Genomic DNA, 8,961 nt, shown 5'->3' with positions numbered 1-8,961 from the left:
TCTCCCTCCACGTCGCCAACCGCCCCCCCCCCCCCGGGTAACGTCGTGTCGATTGTTTGACCAAACTTCACGCAATAAACGGATGCGCACAAAAAGACAAAGATCCCCGTGTAGCCTTAACAGACTGTTGAGGCAAGTGCTGTTAGCGAGCAGCACCTATGAAGGCCGGCACGGCACACGAAGGGGTGGGTGGCCAGCACCACGCACGGCCGCCTTTGTCTCCCCAGTGGTGATGTTTGTACATCACACCAGGAACTCATTTGAGGCGGAGTGACCGCGTGTCTCCCACGTGTTTGTGACTGACAACACTGTGCGTGTCCTTAAAAAGCAAACTAGCGGGAGACGTTTCGGGCAATGGCCCTTCTTCATGGCACATGACATGTTATGAATGAGGGCCATTGTCCGAAACATCGCCTGTTGAAAACCGACCACATCCATCAAAGTAGACGACTACAAAACACACACATTTGCAAACGCGGTTTTTGCAGCGGCAGATACTTGTCGGTGTCCGGGCGGCTAATTCAATGCTTCCCGAATACCGTAAGAGGCAAACGTGCACGGGGCTCTCCAACGTGTCCGCAGGATCTAACTGGAGCAATCGGCATCTCATTTGCGTCTCAGATTCTGTCGCTCGCGGTTTTCATGCGTCTGTCGTGTGGCGTGGGAATGCCCCCCCCCCTACCACCCCCAGAGTTCAAATCCACGCTTGCGGTTGACTCAGCCTATCATCCATACACTCTGTCGGGGGGTCGATACACCGAGTAGCACTTCGTGGCGAAGTCAACAGCGGTTGTTATATGGATGGACTCACCCCCGCCACCTGAATGTGGAATTTCCGTCACTGGGTTAAGGCGGTAAACGAGAGATGAGCACCCTTCCAGTGCTCATTTGAGCCGGAAATCGCTTTGACTTTGTTTTACTTTAATCCCCTTTCACTACCCCCTGGAATCCCCTCGATCCAAATCCCCCCTTACACTGACGGATGAGTTGCGTGACGTCACACCACGGGCACGTGGCGAGCCCAGGGCGGGGGTGGAGAGGGGGGTCCTCAAGCAGCCCCCCCCCCCCCCACAACATCAACGCCGCCACTCAGGCCGTGATCTATCCACTGCTGGATGAAGGCCTCTGCGAGCCGCCGCCGCCAACCCCCACGCACATCCCGGATTATAGGACGCTCCTCCACCCCCTAATGTGTGCTCTATAATAAGTGCACCTCGTAATCCTGTGAAGAAATCAGCCTCGCACCGACACACGAGGCGATGCCATCGCTCCGTCTTCCCGGCGGACGTTCCATCCCTCGGAGTTTGCGGGTGAGAGACGAATGGGGGTCTGGTGGGTGAGGTCTGGGCGAGGGGGGGGCTGTGTCCCGTGTTGGGGGGCTGGAGGGGGCGGGGATGGTGGTGAGGGGGTGTAAGTGCTGTGGGTGAGGAACTGCCGGGCGGTGGGTGAGTGCTGGAATGATGGGCGGATGATGGGTGAGTGCTGAGGGGGTGGGTGAGTGCTGAGGGGATGGGTGAGTGTTAGGGGGATGGGTGAGTGTTGGGGGGGTGGGTGAGTGCTGAGGGGGTGGGTGAGTGTTGGCGGGATGGGTGATTGTTGAGGGGATGGGTGAGTGTTGAGGGGATGGGTGAGTGTTGAGGGGATGGGTGAGTGTTGAGGGGATGGGTGAGTGTTGAGGGGATGGGTGAGTGTTGAGGGGATGGGTGAGTGTTGAGGGGATGGGTGAGTGTTGGCGGGATGGGTGATTGTTGAGGGGATGGGTGAGTGTTGAGGGGATGGGTGAGTGTTGAGGGGATGGGTGAGTGCTGAGGGTGTGGATGAGTGTTGGGGGGATGGGTGAGTGTTGGGGGTGGGTGAGTGTTGGGGGGTGGGTGAGTGTTGGGGGAATGGGTGAGTGTTAGGGGGATGGGTGAGTGTTGGGGGGGTGAGTGAGTGTTAGGGGGATGGGTGAGTGTTAGGGGGATGGGTGAGTGCTGAGGGGATGGGTGAGTGTTAGGGGGATGGGTGAGTGTTGGGGGGGTGGGTGAGTGTTGGGGGGATGGGTGAGTGCTGAGGGGATGGGTGAGTGTTGGGGGAATGGGTGAGTGTTAGGGGGATGGGTGAGTGTTGGGGGGTGGGTGAGTGTTAGGGGGATGGGTGAGTGTTGAGGGGGTAGGTGAGTGTTGGGGGGACGGGTGAGTGTTAGGGGGATGGGTGAGTGCTGAGGGGATGGGTGAGTGTTGGGGGAATGGGTGAGTGTTAGGGGGATGGGTGAGTGTTGGGGGGATGGGTGAGTGTTGAGGGGGTAGGTGAGTGTTGGGGGGACGGGTGAGTGTTAGGGGGATGGGTGAGTGCTGAGGGGATGGGTGAGTGTTGGGGGAATGGGTGAGTGTTAGGGGGATGGGTGAGTGTTGGGGGGGTGGGTGAGTGTTAGGGGGATGGGTGAGTGTTAGGGGGATGGGTGAGTGCTGAGGGGATGGGTGAGTGTTAGGGGGATGGGTGAGTGTTGGGGGGATGGGTGAGTGTTAGGGGGATGGGTGAGTGTTGAGGGGGTGGGTGAGTGTTGGGGGAATGGGTGAGTGTTAGGGGGATGGGTGAGTGTTGGGGGGACGGGTGAGTGTTGGGGGGACGGGTGAGTGCTGGGGGGGCGTTAAGTTCTACTAGGGGGGGGGCTCAGTGGGCGGGTGCTGTGGGGGGGGGGGAGACGTTGGATGTCAAAGTGGAACCGACCCCGTCACAGGAAGCGCTGCTGATGGGATGGTCGCGAGAGGGACGCGAGGCGGGGGGAGAGTGTGGGGGGGGGGTTTGGGTTTATGGGGTCGAGGTGACACCTCGACTCGACATGCCTCACGGGGCCGCGGCCCGCCAGACACCCCCCACTCCCCACGACCCCGCTCTCACCCCCCCCCCCAAACTCACAGCCCCCACCCCCTCCCTGCACAGTCTCAACCTCCTCCACTCCCCTTCAGGTGTTCCCCGACACATCCAGACCCCCCCCCCCCCAGGCGCGTCACCGCAATGCCCCCCCCACAGCCCCACCCCCACTCCCTCTGCCCCCCCCCCCACAGCCCCACCCCCCACTCCCTGCCACCCCCCACAGCCCCACCCCCACTCTTTGCCCCCCCCCACAGCCCCACCCCCCACTCTCTGCCCCCCCCCCCTCTGCTTACGCAACTCGCGGGGCACAGAGCGCGGCGCTGTCGCTGCACGCGCCCCGGATGAGCGGGAGCCGGCGCGGCCCATTTTAGACTCTTTCATCCTCAAGCCCCCCCCCCCACTCTCCTCCTCCATCGCGCCCCCAACCCCCACGAGGCAGAGTTATTTATTTATTTTATACTCTTAGGGTCTTTCGTGAAAGTCACGTCGATAGAAAAATAATAGATCACGACACAGGCAACCGTCTCTCACCTGAAGACGATTGCCTGTGTTGCGATCGAAACGTCGTGATCTAAAAATTTTCTATCCACGTGACTTTACCGAAAGACCCAAAGAGTATGGATTCCTGCAGTCACGAAAACTTAAACTCATTATTTTGTTTCCTTACACGCGGATTCTTCGGTTTCCCCGCCGCGTCTCGCCGCGTATAAATCACGCTGCTGTGTCGTGCGGTAGGGCAGCGGGGAGGGTGGGGGGCAGCAAATGGGGGCGGCGGGGAGAGAGGGGGGAGGGTGAGGGCAGCAAGGATAAAGGGGGCAGCAATGGGGGGCTAACAAAGAGAGGGGGAGGGCAGCAAGGGGGAGTGAGAAAAGTAGGGGGCAAGTGACGGTGAGCAGGGGGGCGTGGGTGCAGCAAGGGAAGGGATCTGTAGGGGCGCGCGTGACACGGGGCAGGTAGGCAATGGGAGCGAGGAGGAAGGGGGATCGGTGGGGGGCCACGGGGCAGAGAGCCAGGACAGGGGTAGGCGGGCGGGGGGTGGGGGGCGGTGTTGCCGAGGTGGAGTGGCCGGGTGTCTCCCACGTGCTCGTGTTTACACACCGCGCCAGGTACTCATTTAAAGCTGAGTCGATCTAGGGGAGTTCCACGACAAGTCCACGTTATCGCGCACTGTTGGTGTTTGGGCATCACTGCAGGGCATGTCCCGTGTAGTCCCTCCCAGCCTGTTGCAGCGAGCGCTGTGGGCGAGTAGCACCGATGAAGGCCGACACGGAGGTGGATGGCCAGCACCACGCCCGGCCGCCTTTGTCTCTCCAATTCTGATGTTTCACACACGCTGCTGAGTCGCCCTACGGGAGAAGCCAGGACGCCGTTCAGATATTCTCCGCTCGCTGCGTGTCCATGTCTGGGTTCGTGGCGCAGCGTGCTAATGGGACGCTTCCTCTTCCCAGTCATCTCGATTAAAAATACAAAGATCCTCCGTATATCCTGAACAGACTTTCGGGGTAAGTTCTGCAAGCGAGTAACACCTATGAAGGCCGGCACGGAGGTGGGTGGCCAGCACCACGCCCGGTCGCCTTTGTCTCCCTCGTGGCGATGTTGACGCACCGCACCAGGTTATTCATTTGAAGCTGAGTCGATCTATTAGAGGCCCAGGTCCGGTTGAAATATTCGCCACTGTTATTGCTCCGTGAGCGGGGGATCGAACTCGGGCGGCCGGGTTTGGAGCGCCGTCATGTGCACTGAGACACAGATCCCCCGTACACGCTGAACAGGACTTGTGGGGACAAGTTATAGAGCACAAACGTGCGTACACCCACGCGCGCTGCTCTACGACAGTGGTTCTTCTTAGCCTGGGGAGCAACGCAGCACTCCCCGGGGGTGCGAGATGCCCTTTTTGGGGGACATGGACAGTTGTTTTTAGGTAAATAATCGAAAAACACAAATGAAGCACGGGCACTAAGTGACAACTTTGTTTAATTAAACTCGATGTGTTTATTAACATAATACATACACACGTGTGGTTGTTGTTGTTTTACGATTGAGAACCAAAGGGGTGCAGGCTGCAGTTTAAAGGTTATGAAACCACTGCTCCGTGACCACCCGCCGTCAATTCTTGAGCGCGCGTGCTGTTAGCGAGCACCTATTAAGGGCGGGGGGCTCTGGGTGGTAGGTACAGGAGCGGCGTCATGACAGGCAGGGGCTGTTCTCGTTTCCACACGCGGCTGGCTTGGCCCCCCATTCCCACCCCCCATCCCCACCCTCCATCCCCACACAAAAATGCGCGCTTGGCAAAGGCACGAGCACGGGGTGGCGCCGGATGCCATTACACACGGGGGGGGGGGGGGATGAGGTGGGGGGAGGTGAGGGGGGGCCCCTCCCCCCGGGACACAGCGGCCCCTGTTCACCAAATTCCTGGGCGCTTACGTGGCGCGGATTGTGTATGTACACGTGTGTGCGTGTACGTGTGCAGACATCGCACAGCTAACACATAGGGCAGAGGGACGCGTGCCTTGCAGATGCGTACAGCGAAGAGACACCGAGCGCGCAGGCACAGCGTGTCCATGTACGCAGCACAAGAGACATGGGCACGCGCGCACAGACACACAGACATGGGGACGTGCAAGACAATAACCCCCGGATAGCCTTTAACAGACGGCTGCTGTTCACACAGCACAGCAATGGGTGAGCAGGCAACACCACACCCGCCCGCCTTAGTCTCCCCAGTGCCGATGAACTATACACCGCACCAGGTACTCATTTCAGGCTGAGTCGACCTCGGGGAGACCCAACATACCGAAAAGCCCGTTCAAGTATTTGCCACTGTTACGAATCGAAAGTCTGACGCGCACAACTACATAGTGAATGTTAATGACTGCAGCTATGCAACCATCATTACGAACCACATAGCAAACCCATAGAGACAACGTCGATCCCGACACCCATAGGGAAGCGTGGAGACCCATAGAGAGATACATTAACATCCCGAGGTATGATAGGTAAATTAGGAGACACTGCCACGGTGCTGCGAGTGTGGCCAAGCAACCCAAACTATGGACTCGTGCGGTCATCTCCACTGCGCTCCTTGAACGGATGAAGCAGGACAGCGAGACGAACTCTCTCTGCTGATGCTGCTGATGGCCTCTCTCGTCGTAGCCAGCAGCAGCTGCAGCAGATCTCGACATTGGCATCGAGCTCCCGAACAAAATGCTGCTATTGCACGGCAAGGCGACTTCGTCGTGAGCGGAAAGTGAACTTGGCTCGCCAGGTTCGCAGCGCAGCGCGCTGACCACACGACACGCCATGGACAAACACAAGGCAAAGATCCCCCGCGTAGCCTTGACAGACTTTTGGGGAAAGTGCTGTTTGCGGCAGAGAATCACGCTCGACCGCCTTTGTCTCCCCAGTGGCGATGTTTATACACCACAATCACCTACAGTATATAGGCCAGTAAAGGAGTGATGTGGCAAGCACCATGCCCGACCACCTTTGTTTCCACGGTCCCCAGGGTGAATATTTACACACAGCACCAGGTGCTCATTTATGGCCGAGTCTACCTAGGGGGAGGCCCAAGAACGGTTCAGATATTCATCACTCGTGTTGGTAGCCGTGAGTCGGAATCGAACTCGTTTGGTCGGGTTCAAGGGGCAGCGCGCTAACCGCTACACTACCGCTCCCCACAAAAACACACACACACGCACGTAAACACACACACGCATGTAAAATGCACTCACACACACACGTAAACACACACACGCACGTTAATACACACACACGCGCACGTAAACATGCACACACACACGCACGTAAACACGCACACACACACGCACGTAAACACACACACACACGCACGTAAACATGCACACACACACGCACACGTAAACACACACACACACGCGCACGTAAACATGCACACGCACGTAAACACACACACACACGCACGTAAACATGCACACACACACGCACACGTAAACACACACACACATGCGCACGTAAACATGTACACACACGTAAACACACACACGCACACATAAACACACACACACGCACGTAAACATGCACACACACACGCAGGTAAACATGCACACACACACGCACGTAAACATGCACACACACGCACGTAAACATGCACAGGTGAGTTGGATGTAGACGCGCGTGGGAGGTGAGGGGGACCGCAGAGTGGAAGTCGGAATGCACGTGTTTGTTCTGCCGCCTGGCGCGTAGCGCGCGCGCGTGTGTGTGGTGCCGGTGTGTAAACATCAGCACTGGGGAGACAAAGGCGGCCGGGCATGGTGCTGGCCACCCACGCCCTCGTGTGTCGTTCCGGCCTTCATAGGTGCTGCTCGCGAACAGCACTTGCCCCAACAGTTAAAGCTATACGGAGGATCCTTGTCTCTGTGTGTGATGGTGTGAGTGCAGTGTCTTTGTGTCTGTGCTCCCGTGTGTCTGTGTGCTCAGCGTGTGTGTGTCTATGGAGGAGGCTGGCGAAGGACGCGACTGCTCAGTTGGAGGCAGTCGCCCTCCAGCAATAACGAGGGGCAGAGGAGCGACGCTCACAACAACGAGTGGACGGCCAGGCGGATAAAACGCAGCAAGTTGGCACAGTAGGGGGCACATCTGATGCATCTGCCTGTCACTCCAGTCCGTGAACCCATGGCATCTGCTGGGTCTGTCCCGTGACCTGTCAGCGAGCCTTCGACACTTCACGTGGTCTCAAAGTGCACCTGGCCTGGCACAAGCGTCGTGGTGACGTTACCGCCACTTAGTGGCGAATGGCGGTTGTTTTTCTTCTTGTCTGTGTACGTGTGTGCGTGTGTCTGTGTACTCTGTGTGTGCGTGTGTGTGTGTACATGTGTGTGCGTGTGTCTGTGCACTCCGTGTGTGCGCGTGCACGTGTGTGCGCGTGCACGTGTGTGTCCGCGTGAACGTGTGTGTGCGTGTGCACGTGTGTCTGTGTGCGTGCACGTGTGTGTTCGCGTGAACGTGTGTGTGTGTGTGCGTGCACGTGTGTGTGCGTGCCCGTCTGTGTGCTCCGTGCAACGTGTCTCGTCCGCATTGGGCCCTGGCTCAGAGCGGCCCCGCGCACCACAAGGGCCCTCTGTGCGTGGCCCCACGGGGCCGTGTTTATGCAGCAATTATTATTATTGCTACTCCTCTCATGATTATTTTTATAAACTGTATTTGCTATGCAAATAGCCGCTCAGCGCCCGGCACATTCAGCTCTTTGAATCGCTCGCTCACTCCGGGTTGGGCCACAGGCGGGCACAGTTACCCACGCGCACACACGCGCATGCGGGCACGGGTTTACAAAGACAAAGGTCCCCCGTGTAGCCCATTCCAGGACTGTTGGTACAAGTGCTGTTGGCGGATACCACCTAACTTTCTATGCGAAGGTCACACGAGGAGGTGATGTGCCCAAGTCACGCCCGGCCGCCTTTGTCTCTCCGTGGCCGATGGATGGGGTTTTGTTTATTTACTTTACACATGGCACCCCGGTGTGTAAATATGAGGCTGAGTCGACCTATGGGAGATACCCACGAACTGGTTCAGATCTTCGCCACTGATGTTCTCGCGTGGGCGGGTTCGTAGCGCAGTGCGCTTACCACTCTGCCACCGCTCCCCACGTATTACACACAACATACAAACACCCTCCCCCCCCCCTGTTAGGGCAAGTGCTGCTTGCGAGCACCTCATGAAGGCCGGCACAGTGCACGAGAGGGCGGATAGCCAACGCCACGCCCGGTCACCGTACCAGCTACTCGTTAAAGTTGAGTCGACATAGGGGAGGCCAGGACCAGTTCAGATATTCGTCTCCGATGTTGACCGTGGGTGGGAATCGAACTTTGAATGCCGGGTTCGCAGCGCAGTGCCGCTGATTACTGTGCCACCGCTCCCCACGTCTCACACACGTGCACGAACACACGTGCACGCACAGGCATGCAATGTTACTCATGTAGTACACCAGCACGCGTTTCCGCACACACTCGGACACACACACACACTGGCATGTATTCACACACACATGCACGTTTACACTGGAAAGCATTTACACAGAAGACAATGTTCCCCCGTATATCCTTCATAGGCTTTTAGGACAAGTGATATTAG

Source organism: Petromyzon marinus, chromosome 52 (assembly GCF_048934315.1).
Source record: "Petromyzon marinus isolate PM22_M1 ecotype Great Lakes invasive population chromosome 52, UKy_Petmar_22M1.pri1.0, whole genome shotgun sequence".
Lineage (NCBI taxonomy): Eukaryota > Metazoa > Chordata > Hyperoartia > Petromyzontiformes > Petromyzontidae > Petromyzon > Petromyzon marinus.
The sequence above is the reverse complement of the archived record's forward strand: the minus strand, read 5'-3'. Positions refer to the sequence as shown.